Source organism: Cupressus sempervirens, chromosome 2 (assembly GCF_028749045.1).
Source record: "Cupressus sempervirens isolate cs-2001-9-10 chromosome 2, ASM2874904v1, whole genome shotgun sequence".
NCBI classification, from domain to species: domain Eukaryota; kingdom Viridiplantae; phylum Streptophyta; class Pinopsida; order Cupressales; family Cupressaceae; genus Cupressus; species Cupressus sempervirens.
In genome coordinates, this window is record NC_143119.1 from 25,730,832 (window position 1) to 25,749,654 (window position 18,823).

The window sequence follows — 18,823 nt, forward strand, 5'->3', positions numbered from 1 at the left end:
AGCTTCAATGTCAGTACATGATGGCATAGCTTTCTCTGGGCTGAAGGATGGCTGAGTGCTCAAGGGGGGTGAGGTTGTTCGATCCAAATGATAGGGCTCCATTGTTTCTTTCTTCTTGGCTAAGCGAGTGACGGGTGGCATGAAAAATGCTCCTAGGGATGAGATGCAATAATGCTGATGGATGCAAAAGGGGGAAGGCTTCTCTATGCAAATGATTTCCTAGGTTAAGGCAAAGCTATATGACAAAACCTAAGGAGGATTGGGTTGGAGATTCTAACTTCAAAGATATGTTGCCAAAGCACGAAAGGTCTGCTTTCCTATGTGCAAGCTTGGTGGTGATTGTGTCAACTTAAGGATAGACTGATGATCCTTTAGGAAGAACACGAGATTGACCACTTGTGGATCCCAACCTTTAGCTCAAGGTGATGAGGGATAACAAGTGACAAAGCTGGATTACCCTAGACAAAGCTCTGTCAAAGGGATAACCTTGGTGAGATTGATGGATTTGGAAGATTTTAGGAGTGGCAAACTTTTGGCAAAAGTGACAACAATTTTGAAGGCTTGGATGTGTGGTGTTGATTGCTGGCTAGATGGTTTGATTCTAAATGAGATGGATGAGCTAATAATGCTTAAGGGGATAACCTAAGATGGCTAGCTTTTCTACAAAGATGACTCTAAAGTGAAGCTAATCCAAGAAGATGGGGAGAAACAAGGGTGTCTAATCATAGAAATCATGCCTAGTTGGTAAGGCATAAGCAGGATTAACTCCTGGATGTTGGCTAAATTTGATGGTGTGCTCTAACCAGGCTTCTTGAAGTGCTTCGTCGGTAGCTTTGTTCTCTTCTTTGTGGAGTTTGGCAATTCGTGGGCTTGGTGTTATTTCTTTTCTCTTGGCTGAAAGTTCTTGGTATGCTAGAGATGGTTTGAGTTTAACTTTGTGGAACTTCTGTTTGGGTTTGGGTTGCTCTGACATCAATTTCTAAATCTGCTTGGCTTTGAGAGATCTTGGTTGTTTTGCTTCAACTCATTCAACTTTTGGAATAGGCAGTGACTATGCTAAGTATGCCCTAAGCTAGGATTGACCAAGTTTGGCAAACATTCATTCAACAAATAAAAGATCAAGCAATAGATAGAAACAACCAGATAGAAGTTTTTGATTCTCAAAAAGTGATACTTGCGCCAAGGAGTGTGTATGTTCTACAAATGTTTTGATCAGTAACCTCAAACACATTAACATCCTAGATGGTTGTCTACAAGGTTGACAGTTGGTTTAGCTAAGGAGTCCTCGATATACCCAAGGTACGTGAGGCCCAAATCCGTAGATGAGACCAAAAAGATGTCACACAGCCGAGAGGAGCGGTAACCCACTTCTCCTCTTTCACTTCTCAAGGGTATAAAGTTCCTTGAGGCTTAGCCCGAGTGACAAAATCTTGATCCCAAGAGAGGTGTCTTTCGATTCACCTCCCAATTCTTATACTCTGCCAGAACGCTGGAGTTGAGGTCGTCCAAGGGGTGATGAAATCCCCAAGCAGGCCTCCTAAAAAGAAACAAGGTTTTGGATCTTAATCTTATGCACCCAAGATGGCCTCGAAAGACCACAAGGGGAGAGAAGACTTGGATGACCTTGGGCTAAAAAACACACTTGTTCTTTCACCAACTGACTCTTATGTGTGCTAATCTAGACTTTGCAAGCATTCGTGTTTAAGAGACAATGTTCAATTCCAACTTGAAGCGCCAACAAAAGTAAATCGATCGAAGAATGCAAACAATAAGAAGAGTTAGGGTCAACAAAAGCAAACTCGCGCGCCCAGAGGCCCTCTACGTCAAGTATCGATTAATTTTCTTTAAGGAATTCAAGATTGAGTGTGAGTTTGTTTTAAGCCCAAAACAAAAGTGTGTGAGATTCGATTTCAAGCGCGTGCCCGGAGGCTCTCCACGTCAGTTGTTGTTCAATTTTAGTGCCCAAACTTGAAGTGTGATCGATTTAATCTAGAGTTTTGATCATTTAAGAATTTTGATAAAGTTAAAGCAAACATTCAAAGACCAAGTGAGTGAGTTAGATTGTGGAACATTTAACACCTTTTTCAAGTAGACCCATCCCCATAAATGGCGCTGAGATTGCAACCAATGGTTAATATTTGATGGGTGATTAGAAAAGAGGTGAGTCCAAGGAACTACTCAAATTGATTTTTGCAAATTTGTATTTTAACTTAACAAGGTTTCTTAAATGTCCAAAAATCAAACTTTACCTAGATTGCATTTGGAAAAGAGATTTGTTTTGTTCAATTTTTAGAAGCTCCAAATGAAGTGTTTGATATTGCAATGGTTAATTGATCCGTAGAATTCAAGATTGGATTTGTTGTTTTAATCATGCATTCAAGGAAAATTTGATTTTAATCCATGGCATTCAAGAGTGATTTTAGCAACATGCATTCAAAGAAAAGTGGTTAAACATTCAAGTGTTTTCTTTTGAGCATTCAAGATTGAGATTTTGTGTGTTGTTTTAAGAACTTTGAAGTGCTTTTTTTTAACCTTAGATCATTCAAGATTGTTTTGGACTCAAAAGTGAAAATGACTCTTTGGACTTTGGTTTTCATTCAAAATTTTGTGTTCTAGTTTGCATGTTTTAAGCCCAAAAATGATATTCCTAGATTGTTTTGATGCATGAAAATCCTAAGAAACATTCAAGATTTTGCAATAAGACATTTGTTTGGAACAAATAACAAAGCTTTTAGGACAATTTTTGGCAATCATTTAGGACTCTTAGTTTTCATGAAATTTTTTAAAAGAACTTTAGTGTGCACTTAGTGTTGATTTTGAACCTTTTGAAATAGAAACTTGAAGTTCTTTTTAAATTCCCAAAAATGAAGTGTTCCTAATCTTGCATGAATGCATCTAAAACCTTGATGTTGCAAGGATGCAAATGATTAGATTGGTTTAGTTTCACTTGTTAAAAGATTTTTTCTTTTTTGCAAATTGTTAGTTTTTCAATGGATTTAAGTATGATTTGGGGGTTCATTTTAAGCACTAAAAAGAAGTGTGTATGATTTTGCTTCCTTAACAAAAAAAAAATGGCCAAGATCTCCCACAAGAAGAAGAAGAAGAAGTAGATGGAATAAGAAGAATATAGACAAGAAGAGGAAGAATAATCCCAAGTGCTTTCTCCACCTATAAGCTTGAAAAATCTGCAAACACTATGAGATTGACTATGAGTTCCTTTGTCTTCTTCATGCTCATGTAGACCTACAAAACCAATTTATACAATCCTACCAATCACAAAAACAAGAAAAATTAGCCAAAATCAGCAAATGACATACAAAACTTGACTAAAAAAGCTAATGAAGATGACCCATGCGGGGTCCCACCGGGCGTGCCAAAATGTATATGAGAAAATGTTAGTATGCTAATAGAAACCAAATTTAAATAAAGCTTCTACAAACTAAACAAAATTCATAAAATTCAAGATAGACTAAGATGAGCTCTTAATTGAGAATATGAACCATTAATGGGCTCTCTCAATAAGAAGCTCTCTTGTTGAGTAGCTTTGTCTAAATAGATAGGATGTATGCTCAAGCTTTATGCTTCAAAAAGGGCTTCAATGGATGATTGTGGATTTTTGGTGTGGATAGATGGCTTTAGTATGGATTTGGCTCTCAAAATAGCATTATAACTTTACTTCATGAATTGTGTTATTTTGCAAAGGGGAAGGATCCAATTTATAGGCAAGAGGCTTGAGGGATTGAGGGCTAAGATGCAAGGATGGGAAAAAGCTTATGGAGGGCTCAGATTGCATGAGAGGAGAGCACATGGATTGTGCTTCCTTATAGCCAATCAAGGAGTGACACATGTCACATGGTGAGAGGATGGAGGAAAGGGGAAGGATGAGTCAACAAAGGAGGCTCAAGGGATAAAATCTTCATAAAGACCCTCATAATGACTTGTAAGAGCAATAAAAGGGCTTGTAAGAGTCATTTATGGCCTAGTGGACTTCATAAAGTTTTATGGTTGAGATATTTTGAGGGTGATGAGAGCAAATTTGACTTGGACTTGATTAGGAAAGTTTTAAGCTTGTTTAGGCTTGTGCAAATGATTAGAGGATGGATTAGGATGGTTTAGGATTAGCTTAAGGATAGGCAAGTGGATGGCATTTAATGAGGGTGGGTGAAGGAAGAGATATTTGTTAACTTTGGCTTGGGTTAGTAAGTTTTAACCCATGTTTAGGGAATGTGACAAGGTTAGGAGGGGATTAGGATTAGGTTTAAAGACATCTTTTAGAAGAGTCTAGATTTTGGATGAGGATAAAGACTTTCTAGAATAGTCTAGAATTTCCTAGGATGAGGATGAAGACTTTCTAGAAGAGTCTAGAACTTCTTAGGGTGAGGATAAATTAGATTTTTAGGAAATAAATAAAGTTTTATTTATTTCAAGGGTTTGGGTTGAGGAGATATTTATTAAAACTTTTTTAATAAACATGAGGATTAATATTTAATCTTAATTAAATATTTTGAGTTGGGATTAGGGGTAGGAAATGATGGGATTAGCCTTTAATCAAAATTAAAGAAGGATTAGAATATTTTGGAAGAGGTTATTGGTCATAAGGAAATTGGCCAACTTTTGGGAAAAAAATAAATTTTTTATTTATTTTAGGATTTTTGGTCAATTTATTAATTAAATAATTAATAAATAAGGAAATAATGTTTAAATAAGATTTAAACATTTTTGGGAGGGATTCCTTAATTAAATATTTTTAATTAAGATAAAGGGATTTAATGGCATAAAAATTAATTAATTAATTAAATAATTAATTAATTAATAAATGATGATGTCATCAAGACTTTTTCAGAAAATAAAAATACTTTATTTTCTAAAGGTTTTTTAGGTGTCTATAGTAACACTTCATATTGCTGAAATGAAAGCCCTTGCTTCTATTCCCATATCTATTTGTGCCCCCATTGTTGGATCCTCTTCCTCTACTAGAGCCTCCCCTTTGACTAGTTTCACTGGAATGCTCATTCCACTTGGAATCCCCATAGCCTCTCTATTCATTGGTCCTTCCATTAGAACCTTCTCTTGAGCCTCCTCTAAAGTCTTTACCTTTGCCTCTTTTTTTGGAACTTGATTATCCTTTCTTCCTCAAATTATCTTCTACTTTCCTAGCCATTTGAAAATAATTCTACAATATGGTGAGACTTAAAAGCTCAACTTATCCTGATGTAGGACTAGAAAATAGGCTAATGTGTAACATACTACGAGAAAATCACCAACTTAATAAGCATACATTAACACCCTCTAGTCTACCATGAAAGAAAAATAAATAAAAGGAAGAACACAAAGTTAAACTCCCTCTTTCACTTGTAGCTCCCATGTCCTAATTTATTCTCCATGTGATGTAGCTCCAATTTCCTATAGTGCATACAATTAGGAAGAAAAATCCTAAGATAATGATAATGCTATGTGAATGCTAGAAGATGTGATTTTTGTGTGTGTGTGTGTGTGTGTGTGTGTGTGTGTGTGTGAGAGAGAGAGAGAGAGAGAGAGAGAGAGAGAGAGAGAGAGAGAGAGAGAGAGAGAGAGAGAGAGAGAGAGAGAGAGAGAGAGACTAAGAATCTTAGGACTTGAAAAGACTTAAGAATTAGGGACCATAAATGAGAGGAAGAATGCTCATTTTATAATCAACATGAAATATGAGAGCATTGGATCTGTCACCTTGGATATGTGACTTGGCAAGAGATTCCTTTGAGAATCCATAACACATATGACACAAGACGCCAAATGTAGGATTGTATGATGATTGGAAGTCAAACATGCCTAAAATGGAAGAGGATATATGATGCATCATATGACACCTCAAATCCACTTAAAGCCAAGAATCTATGACAATGGAAAAAAAACATAGCTATGCATAAGGGAATAAGAATATATCAATTATGACATATCTTAGCCAAGTGTGATGATATAATCCATGATGTGTTATGTCCATGTGTCACGATGATGTCTATATTATGTGGGATATTTGAATTGAAAATCCATTATCCCACACAAATAGAAATTAGTAAAAATGGAATTAATGGAGAAAAATATGACTTAGGAAATTGAGAATTTCTATGGTTTGTGAATGATGGACCAATTAATTAATAAAATTAATTAATTGAGAAGGTTAGTTATGAAGAATAATTAGTAATGCAAGATGAAAAATGATTAGAATTGACATAGGATTAAATTATGGGTTATTTAATCCTATAGAGAAAGTTAGTAGATGATTGGGCAAACTGATTAAATAAGTGCAACAATATCCTTTGATAAAATATGATGATAATGGATATTGACTAGGATGGTGATAGATAGGCCAAAGGCATGGTCAAATTGATTGATTGATTGAAATTGATAACTTGCCGAGGACACATGACATGAATTAAAGATATGTAACATTTAACTGACATTGTAAAATGCTACAAGATCAAGATTGGTTAATAAATTAACATTGACAAACACTGTCAATATTATTTAAATAGTTGAAAATGCCATGATATAACAATGAGAGACTTAATAATGTCAAAGATTAGATGATATGAATGATAGTTTAACCTAGCACTAAGAGCCATGACAATACTACGGTTAGATTGATAAGATTTGATAGATTGACAAGTTTCCAAGGCACTGAAAGCCTTAATAATGCCTAAGATTGAATAGATAATGATTGATTTGGGATGTTTGACATGTTTTGGGTTGATTAAGATTAATTCTAGGTGATTTTAGGTTGATTTTATATGATCACAAGTTGATTTGAAATGGTTATGAAATGATTTGCAATTGATGTGAAAGAGAATATGAATGATAACAGACACTGTTGAGATACAATCAAGTTGCCCAAAAGATCAGAGTTAGTGGAATGAGAAAATGGGATGGATTATTATGAAAATGTGATGAAACCATAGATGTGAACCATTTTTGAGCATCTACATTTTACCCCTCTTTGATACAATGTGATTTAGAGCATTGTGTCAAAGAATGCTGACAAATAAGTCACAACAACATGCCCCAGTAATGGTGGTATATATTGACACCCCCTTAAGAAATTGATTGAAATAGGAATATGATAGGTCAATTTCATTGACAACAAGAATAAAAAACCATAGCAACTGACGGGTCACAAATCAAAACTAAAATGTGAAAGTTATGGGCTCCAAAGTGTAGAATGGAGGTCGATCGGGAGCCTGAGAGTAGTTTCAAGGGTTACCACTAAGGATATTTACCAAATAATTAAAATGATAGCTTAATTTATTCAAAACAAAGATAAAAATCCAATACAACTAACGGATTACAAATTGGAGTTGAAACACAAAAGTTATGGCCTTCAGAGTGCAACATAGGGGCTACGAGAGCAGTTTTGGGCATCTAACTACCCCAAGTGCACCCAAAACACACCCAATGTGCCTAGTGTGCACTTGGTAATCTCAAGTGTGCTATGACAGTACAAAGTGCACCCATGGTGCACTTGGGAAGCCCAAGTGTGCTCTAAAATTCTAGATTGCGCCTCTGAAGGCTCCGGGGGCTAAAAATAGCCCAATTGGACTTAGAATGACCTAAAACTTTGTGTGCATGCCCAAAATGGTGGAATTATGTCATAACATTGGTAAAATAAGTTAAACATGGTCACATTTTGTAAAACCTAGTCAAACAAATTTGAAACTAAGGCTGGACTAGGTGGAAAGCCCTTGAAGGTTGACAGCCAATGTAGGATGATGCAAGAATGTAGGAATGCAAGATGAAGATGATTTGGTGTATCAAAATACATGATCATGGTGTTGGATGAAGAGATGAATGATAGAAGACTAGGGAGAATAGATGAAGACCAATTAGAATGAGGTAAAGAATTTTCTTTCAGAAAGTGCACTATATGTCAAATGGAGCTTTATTTTGATATGGAAAATGGAATGAAACACATCATGGCATAAAAGGCCAAAGCACAAATGCAAACCTTTTGCATAAACAAGCACGATGCAAATAGAAAATGAACTTTTCCTTTCTGAGGCATATATATATATATATATATATATATATATATATAGACTATCAAAGGTGCATTGTAATAGAAAAAAGAAGAAGATGACCATGAACCATCCTAGCCACTCTCAAAGATCAGTTTATATCATCAAGTGGCATAGGAACATGATTGAAGAAAAATAAAGCAAAAATAAATCACTCACTAAATAGCATGAGCCAACAACTATCCTTGTCCATTATCGCTTGCTTTCTAGTGTTTTAAGTCTTCAGATAGTGTTTGATAGATTGATCATGTCATAGTTTTGTTTATGGGTCTAGTTGATAGGTTCATAGTGACACATTAGATTGATTGTCGGTTCACATTGTCCAGATAGTGTGATTGTCTTCAAAGTATAGTTTTTTGAATTTTAGTTTGCAAAAGTGTGAGTGTTTATGAAGAGGGGGTGATTATGTACAAGGTTTATTACAAATTTTTCATGGGTTTTGTGATTTTTAGGGTATTTGAGGATATTTGATGTTTTTGTGTGATTGGTTTCTTTAGGTGATTTAAAGATTTTTAGTGTTTACTTCAAGATGTTTTATGATGTTTAGAGATTTTTTTAGGATATTTTACAAATTTTAAAGATTATTTTAGGACATTTTATGATTTTTAGTGATTATTTCAGGATCATATTCAAATTTGTGGGATTTTTTCAGGATCATATTTGAATTTTTAGGATTTTTTCATAATCGTATTTAAATTTTTTGGATTTTTTTTAGGATCGTATTTGAATTTTTAAGGATTTTTTTAGGACATTTTACAATTTTGAATGATTGTTTAAGGATTGTATTTAAATTTTTAGGATTTTTTCAGATTCATAAAAGCATATACAAGTGTTAGCTCCAATCCATTTTGCAATAAGTCCAATGGATGAAAAGTGCTTAGTGCTATGCCCCCAGTTCAAGTTCAAACTCATGCACTATGTAGGTGATATGCCCCTAGACAAGACTCAAACTATGTACAAGGCCAAAGATAGAGTATGTATAGATGAGTGATCCTTAGGTAAGATAACAATGGACATTAACCAATTTGTAGGCCATGATCAAGGACCAGGGATGTCTTGCAATATGAAGGATATGATCAGGGAATGACAAAAGGGGGAAAAACTAGATGGAATCCTGATAGATGGAGGGGAATGACTGATTACACATGGCACCTATTTGCCACATTTTCACCATGGTACTTGCCCAAAGCACCTGTTTGCTAGATTTTCACTTTTGGATGAAATTTTTCTCTTGACTCAAATTTTCATGGTAAGATGCTTGTTTGCTAAGTTTTCATCAAGGCATCCATTTTTCATGACTTTTTTCACTTTTTAAAATTTTTTTTCATGACTTTTTGCTCTTTCTTTTGATATTTTTGAAGAATTTTTTCAATTTTTTTGATATATTTTTAGGACTTTTAGGTGGTATCACAAATGTTGCTGATGAATGCTGAGAATAAATCTATTGTTGGTGCTACTAGCTGATAATCTTTGGGCCCACAACTGACAATGACTATGTAGGAGTCATTCCAAGTCATTAGCTAAGATCAAACTACTGGAAAGGCCTCGAGATATATTATTATGTATCATATATAAGATAATGTTTGCCTCTTGCGAATCAAGGTATCTTAGGATAAATGGGTCAAAGGATTATTTGTATGGGATGTCATTGACAATGACATATGCAAAAGGGTTATTGGATAAAGATTTGATCTTGGGTGTTGGAAAAATTAGGTAGCTAGATTTGGGGATAAAAAACTAGATATAAGGGAGGATTGGGAGGATTGAGACCAATGACCTTCCACATGAAGGCTGATTGAGAGAGCTCAAAAAGACTTTGTGGTATGTTGAACACTGTAACACTTATATTCATGGCATCATCTTGTTTATCTTGTATCCTTAGGAATTGCTTAGCTTTTGATTTTTCATGGTCTAATGACAAATTTCAATTTCTAACAAGAGACCTACTTTTGTCATTTTTTTCTCTTTTCTCTTTGCAACTAGGAGGTGGACTTGGCTTCCCAAAATATGCCAATGTGTTCACTTTAGGAGAAATTACTTCTTTATGATCACCAATTTTAATGCCTTCATATATTTCAAATTCTATTGTAAGAGCATCATCATTTTCAAATCAATCAAAAATTAGTGGTCCACGTTGGTCCCAATCCAATAGTTTAGCATAACTTGAAGGGATGTCATCATCAGTGTTGAATGGGCTTTGGTTGAAGGCATATATATGGATATCTGATTTAGTGGTATAATTGGGGTCATGATTAGAAGCTGAAGGACTGTTGGTTTCAAGTTGGATATCCTTAGATGCCTTTTCATCATTCAAAACATCCATAATCTTATATGTAGGTACCATAGTACTAGGAGGACCTATTCGTAATGGTTTAAATCCAAGCCCCAAACTAGGAGGTCATCCTTTCACAATGATAGGTTCAACTATTCCTTGTTTCTGACATCCAAGACCACTATATGCATCATAGCCTTATTTTTGCATGATAATAAACCCATGTCCATACTTGTTAGGAGATACCAAAGTGGGTTTGTGTTTTTCTTTTTCTTTCTTAATGCATATAGAAGTATTCTCATCGATAGAAGTGGTATTTTGTTTATTGATATCCAAATGTTGTTCTTGAAATAGTTGTGATTTACCATGAGCTTAGAGAGAAATTGGTGTCTCCCTAATGTGGGATACTTGAGACATAAAGTATTCTCCACACCCATTGTCTTCAATCTTCATCTTTTCCTTGGCCTTATTGAGGAGTATATCAGCATCCACATATTAAGAGGAATCTATGGGTTGTGCTTCATTGTTTGTTGGGACTTGGTATGTAGTAGCATCTCTTAGATTATCACAAAACTAGAAAGGATCTAGATCACTAGGGATGGTAACCTCCACATTGCCATAGGAAAACTTGAGAAATTGATGATATGTAGATGGAATTGCTTTCATAGCATGGATCTAAGGGTATCCTAGTATCATGTTGCAATTCATTTCAATATCTAGGACCTGAAATAATGTATTCTCAGTAGCTAGACCAACTCTAATGGGTAATATAATGATTCCCTTGGAGAAGCATTCACCACCATCATAGGCTTTTATTGTGATTCTTTGAGAGGGATCCACATCATCCTCAGAATAACGCAAACTCTTGACAACTTTAAGGGTACAAATATTTAGCCCTAATTTTCCATCTATTAGGAAATGTCTGACCTTGGAATTATGGATAAGAATTCAAGATGAAGGGGACCATTTTGGTTAGGTCTATCCTTAGGAATATCTCGAGGGGAAAAGGTGATACGTTGTGAGGAAGATAGGTTCCCATCCATAGCTTAGAACTGGGCAATATCGATGTTATCTAGGACTACTGGCTCCTTAAGGGCTTGATCCAAGATCTTCTAATATTGGGGAGATGCATGTAATAGGTATAAGATGGATATTTGTGTAGGGGTCTTACTGAGTTGTTCAACAAGGCTATAATTAGATGAAGTAGGAGTAATAGGTCTACTAGGGGTGCATGTCTAGTAGAGGCATTAGGTCTAGATAGAGCTCTAGGTAGGGTGATCTTGGTATGGCATGTAGTGACAAAAAAACAAGGGTCTTAAACATTTAAGGTGAATGTGGATATGTGGGAATCAAACTCATTGAATAGTTGATGGTGTAGTCATACCCAGTGCATGTGTAATTCACATTGGCTTATGAGTTTTAGTTTGGATTGGAGGGTTTCTCTTTGTCATGATTTCAAAAAGGAGCTTTGAAAATAGTGTGATCAGAGTTGGATGCTAGTAGTGATGAATTAACTATGATCACACATCATCAATAAGGTCTTGTATTGCATTTTTTAGTTGGAAACATGGTGAGGTCTTATGTCCTTTAGTGTGGTGGTAACCAAAAAATGTTTTGTCATCCCATCAAGAAGCTTTAGTTAGTGGCTCATATTTGATTGGCGGTAACTACAAGAAGTTATTGCTAAGTAATTGTTGAAGTGTAGTTTCAAGAGGTATCCCCAATGGCTTGAATTTTCTATCTTTGGTTCTATGATGTCTTCGAGGTCCATCTTGTATGGAAGTCTTAATTTTCTGTTGTGGAGGTGATGTTTTATTGTGAGTTTGTGAATTCGCAGGGTTCACACCTTTCAAAGTTAGTTGAGGTTGTGTTGTGTTAATTGTACGTGCATCCAAAATGCTATCATTGGTTACTTTCTTGTTATTGGAGAAATTTTTTGTCTTGTCATTAGATGAGTTGGTGTTTGTGTTTTCTTTGTTCATCTTGAGGATTCCTTTACAGATAAGAGCATCTTCAATACTAGCCGCTTTTTTTATCAGTTTAGAAATGGTGCTTGGATTTTTGATTTTGAGTTCATACATTAAGTTGGTGACTAAGTTTTAAATGCACAAGTTAACTTCTTGTTCTTCAAGAATGTCTAGTGAGCATTGACTGACTAAGCTTCTCCAACATATAAGAATGTAATAAATGGTTCTCTTGTATTTTGTTTAGTTGAGCACAAATTAGAGAGTGTCACCTCATTTGTAATGTAAGGCAAAGTGGGAGATGAACTTGTCTACCAGCTTTGACCAAGATTTGATAGTACCAGTAAGTTTGGAGTACCATTCAAGTGTGGGCCTACATAGAGAATGAGGGAACAATCTAATGAGGTAAGTGGGCTCATCACTGAGTTTGGTACAAGATGCACAAAATTCTTAGATGTGATCAATAGGGTTGTCATTTTCTCAATATTTTTCAAATCTTGGAGCTTCAAAGTGTTTTGGGAATGGAGGCATAGATAGACTTTTATCAAATGGATTAGGACGTAGGTCCCTTTTTGTATATAGAGCCTATTTCTTTTGGACTCTCAATGCCTCAACTTGTTTGGAAATTTGTTTGAATTGTTGTAATAGTTCTTCATTAGGGTTTTGCATGATAGTCTTCCCTTAAAGTCTTTTGTATCTATGAGTAGATCATTTTCTATGGTGATAACTATGTCTACTTGGTTCTAACATTTCTATGTCTGATGAATCTAGTGATGTGTCATTAGGTGGTGGAGGTATGTTAGTACCTCGAAGAAAAAAGGGTCCCTATTGTGATAGATGTTGGGGTACTTGTTATGGTATATTCTATGGTACTTGTTGCAGTATTGACTATGATTGTTGTACCATGTGTTGTTGTTGTGCCATTTTTGTGGTTATTGTTGAGATACCTCTATTGGTTGCATGTGAGACTATGTATGTGACTATTGTTGTAGAGGTATCTGTTGAGGTTGTTGTGGCACATGTTATTGTTGTAACAAATATTGTTGATATGTAATTTTTTTCTCAAGGCATCTTTGGTATTCCAACTGTTATTTTAGTTTCTCTTGTTGTTTAGCAAACATGGTTTCTTGTTGTTGGAATTGTTGTTGATACATTGTGTGTAAGTCAAGTGGATTTACATTAGATTGATGTTAGTACGCAATATGGACATGAATTTAAAAATTGTAATTGGTGTTTTTGAACCACTTTGAACCTTAGTTAAAAGTGGTTCAAATGGTTCAAATAATTCATCCTGCAGGTTCAAAACAAGAAAGGTTCAAACTCATGGTTCAAGGTGTAGAATGGTCAATCCAGAAAGGTTCATAATTCATGATCAGATTCCATCATTCAAAAGTTTCAAAGGTTCAAATGAAATTAGTGGTTTGATACAAATGTATTCAGAGGATTGTTCCAGAGTGCAGATTATTCATTCAAAAGTTTGTAGATTTAGAGTTTCAGATTATGATGATTTAGAAGATTTAGAGTTAGTCATCTTACAAGTAATCTAGAAGACCTAAGTAAGGTTGACTTCTTGATCCATGTTAGAAGATTTTTAAATTAAACTTTGAAGTCCTATTATGAAGCCTTGATCAATAAAATGAGAACTCAAATGTCCTATTTGGGATTATATTACTTTGACATTAGTGAGTATCAAGTTAATAGCCTACTAGGGAACTTGAAAATGAAGATTGAGTAGTATGTCATCGCATACGATGGTCGGTAAATTAAGCAACTCATAGACTAAAAAAAATAAAGCACTAATGGTTTGATGTTGATACCTTACTCATCCCATGGTTTTGATTTGGAAGCTAATAGCATTAAAATTGAAATAATAGATGAGCTTGGGTCTTTTGAAAGAAAGCTCATGTAGATTATGGATAGTTGAAGAGAGATCTCACTACTCATGATGTGCAATGCATCACTATTTTCTATGCAATGCCAGGAAAATTGCCCCTTCTTCTCTACCTTCTTATCAACTTTCTATTGGGTGTAATTGGTATGGTATTCATATATGGAATTTTTCTACAATAACATGGCAGTCAGGCATTTCTCTGATTTTATGGATAAAGAAATTTGTGAATAAGATTAGATTTGCAAGGAAAATATTTGAATTAAGGGGACCAACACATGGGGATGTATGAATAAGAAGATAAGAAGACATTGAATAGGTGTATTAAATCTATTCTCAAGGGATGCACATATTGGATAGGTTATCGGGCTTGGTGGAAAAACCCAATTTCTCTTCACATCATCTACACTTGGTGACTTGGAGTAGAAGCTTGAACATGCAAAATATCAAACTATGGTGGTGAGTATGTAGGACCAAAGAATGCAAGAAATTTGTGTGACAACATATTCAAGTTTGGGATAGTGATCATTCCCAAGACACTGGTCCTGCATGGAAGAAAATTAATTACACTTACCTTAATGTTCAATAGCTAGGAAACTTGTGGTACCATGACCACACCTTGGGGTTAACAAGAGTTAACCTTTTAGTAGGATTGGTTGGTGCATATACAATTCATAGCCCCTCCTTTGAGAAGGCTATGAAGCTTCCAACTGGTCCATATGACCACAGTCTTGTTCTCTTCCATCACAATTTTAACAATGATGGATCTCTTTACATGAACTCCATAGGAAACAATCCTTCAATTCATCCCTAGTGGTAGTCACAATACTTTGGAGATATGATTGTAGTGAATGGGAAGGCATGGCCTTACATGAGTGTGTAGAGAGAAAAATACTATTTCAGAATTATAAATGCAGCCAACGCTAGATATTTTACATTGGCTTTAAGTATCTGATTGTCTATGATACAAATAGGATTAGAATCCACATATTTACACTGGCCTACAACTATCAAGAAATCAGTTCTAGGTCCATCAGAGATTGCAGGCATAATCATAGATTTTAATAAATCATCTACCAATAAGGTCATCTTAACAAATAGTGCACCATACCCATACCCTGAAGGAACTAGAGTAAATGATCTAAACAACCATGTTTTAAATTTTTTCATTCAAAGCATGAAGTCCAAAGTTGATGATGGTGTTCCTGGGACTTTGTTTAGGAATCCTCATGCCAATAAGAATGAATCTGTAGAAACATGATACATTACCATGTATGAGTATGATAATTCTAAGAATAGAATGGGAACAAGTATGTGCTTCAACAACTTAACATATGATGCCCCTATCACTGAGACACCTAAACAAGGAGCCAACAAGTGTAATGCATAGTCATACTTTCCATATTCATCTTGGTTTATTTGTAGTCTTGGAGTAGACATGATTGTTAAACATGATGGACTTCCAAATGTACATGGAGATGATCAATGATATAATGATGTGCAAACTAGAAAAGTATGCCAAGGGAAAAGTGATTCCAACCCTTGCTAATGAAGGCAATTGGAAGAATGTAGTTAAGACACTCGCAAGTATGTTTGAAATACCATTCTTATAAAACATGACTATCATGGTATCAAGAAATGATGCAAATAAAGATACCAACAGAGGCATATGCATCTACAAACTCATATATCTATATCTATATCTATCTATCTATCTACACACACACACACACACACACACACACACACACACACACACACACACACACACACACACACACACACACACACACACACACACACACACACACACACACACACTTTATCCCATGGGATACTAATAGTGACAATAGTGAAAGAAACTATGTTTGGAGGCTTTGATACTTCAATAATATCACAGGTAGTTTTGATAGGTGAAAATACATAGAGGACCAAGCTCATTTTTGGTGAATATTGGGTTTCATGAAAGAAAATACAATATATTTATAAGGAGTTATGCACCCAAGCAGTAAAATCAAGCCACTTGTCATCACACTTTAACAGAGGCTTGTGTTTACATATCATAAGCAACACTTATGATATTTTAATGAAAAGGATAAAAGAAGACTCCTGTTTGGGAATAATTGGTGTGTTTAATTAATTATATAAACTCAATAGGTAATAAAAATGCATATCATGGAATCTGAAAAGAAAGAAGATAATTCCAAGGCATCGGAGGAGTTATTCCAAGAATCAGTTACCCAAACAAAAGACAGTCCACAAAGAGATTTTTAGTTCTCTAGAAAAAAGAAGAAAAACTTTGGAGCTATAGAAAAATAAAGCTTTATTTTGCTAGACTTTGTGTTGCTTATGAAAGGGGAATTTGATTTCAAATGTAATGTATGGGGGAGGGTTTACATTTTCTTCTAGATAGTAAATTTGATGTAGTGTGTAATAAGATCTATGTAGTATTTTACATCTTAAAGAAGGGAGATTTGAAAGATGACTACAACTAGAACTTTATGTTTAGGCAGTTTACTTTCCACTGATGGTTGTCTTTTTGTAAATTTTAGTTTTCTTTAAGTGCATTTGAGGTTGCTATTTTTTGAACACATTCTAAAATCAAGATCTCTTTGAAGCTTTGATTTTTCTTTTCTTGAGAGGATGGAAGTTGTTCCTTTGATCTTTGTCCTTTGTAATGTAGTATACAACAAATTAACTTTGTGTAATCTATTGTATTTTGTTTCCTTTCTTTTTAGTCATTAAGTTTATGCATCTATACTGTATTTATGGTTAGATGTTAGGAATCCTTTTGTGCTTTTTGGTCAAAAGAATCCACACTTAATTCCTTGTATATCTTATACAGGGAGCTGTACTCAATAAAATTTAGATGAAGGTTATCAATCCAATGATAACCTATCCAATTGTTGGTGCTAATTAGTCCTCTCACTTGGGCATTTAGGGTTAGATACACATGCATTTTCTCAAAGGACAATCTATTCACTAACAATTGTGTGTTAGGGATGTTGGATGCTTGCACCACTTGAGGTTGTTATTGTTGTGGTTGATGTTGTTGTTGATATGTTGAGTGTGTGGTGGAAATGTTATGTCCTTGTACTACTATAGGTTGATGTTTTTGGCGGAGTTGGTTATGTCCTTGAGAATTGATCATCATGTTTGGGTTGTTGTTTTGATACCTTTGTGTGTTAGAGGCTTCTCCTAGGGACATCATATTGACTTGACAATGTGGCATGTTTCTTTTTGGGAATGGGTGTAATGCAAATAAGACTTTTCCTTTGTGCATCAATAGGGATTGTTGTAATTGATGTTTCACATAGTGCACTCATGGAAGGCTCCATAAAATTTGACATCATAACATATGGTAGAGTTAGGAGCAAAGGTGTGCTTTGTTGATTTTCCTCCAAAGGAGGTATGTTTGGCATCCCTAGAGTACAAGTCCCTTTAGGAACATCTTGTTGTTGCATCATGCGATTGAGATCAAGTCTTAACATCCTTTTGGGATATTTAGGAAGAGTCTTGTTTCCCTTTATTGGTTGTGGTTCATCAAACAAGGGATTACTGTTGATATCTTCAAATGTACTTTGGAGGATTTTGATGGTTGATTCTTGATGGGACCTTATAGGTGTCATTATTGTGTTTGAAAACTCTAAAGGTTTTTTTTCCCCCTTATCTAAGTCCAAATTGATCATAGGCTATATGGTTTTTAGTGTTGAATTAGTTTGATGTTTGCACTTGGGCCCCTCCAAGTTTGGGTTGAATTTGACAATTTATTAGGCTTCCAAAAGTTTAAAGTTCTTTTAGAAGGTTTTATCTTGACAAGCCCTAGCCATTTCTTCATCTGTGATGCCACAATTAGTGTTACAGTCATCACTTAAGTGTATAGTACCTTGTTGTGTGTTTGATGTGTTAGAGCTGAAGGTAATTTTGTTGGGTTTGTTGAATTCAAAGGAGTGTGTTTTTTCATCATCAGGTGTGGTTAGTACACTTCCACCTCTAGGTGGTATAAAAAAAAATATAGGTTCAAAGTTAGGACTCCATTGAACCATCCCATATGTAGGAGAAGTGTTGGAAGGAAATCTCATGGTAGGTGTGTTGCTTAGGGTTTGTTGTGTCATCCATTGATTAATGTGGTCTTGTGGACACATGTTTAAGGGGTCTGCAAGTTAAGGTTGTGATGCTTCAATTTGGTCTTTGTCAAATGTTTTTTGGGTTTTCTTGCTCTTCTTTGGTCTTGCATGAGGTTTTGGTTGTGTTGGCACCTCAGAAAATAAGGGTTGATAAAGTTCTTTAGGTCTCTGAGGTTATTGTGTCCTAGTGAGTGCTGGCATGATTCGTAAGGATGTAGATGTAGTGGAGAAAAACCTAAATGGACTCCCTACCTCCCAAGTGCACACCTAAACTACCAACTATGCTAAGACAGTACCAAGGCACCCTTGCTATAGTTGGGGCCTTAAAGGTAAGTAGTTGGTAAGTATAAGGTATACAGTTGGTAAATAGAGGTGCAAGGGTGACTAAAATGCAAAATATGAATTATTTGAGTGATTTTGAGTGTTTTCTAAGGTTTAGGGATGCAAAACAAGCTATGGAAGTGAAGAGTAGGTTCTGGAACCTAGAATGAAATCCCTAATTACCAAGTGCACTCTAAAACTAT

At 35.2% G+C, this 18,823-nt stretch overlaps 1 pseudogene; it reads left to right on the plus strand.

Annotated features, from left to right (window-relative positions):
• The first annotated feature begins 14,355 nt into the window (after positions 1-14,355).
• On the plus strand, positions 14,356-15,785 carry LOC149570900 (multicopper oxidase LPR1 pseudogene; annotated as a pseudogene).
• Positions 15,786-18,823: the final 3,038 nt, after the last annotated feature.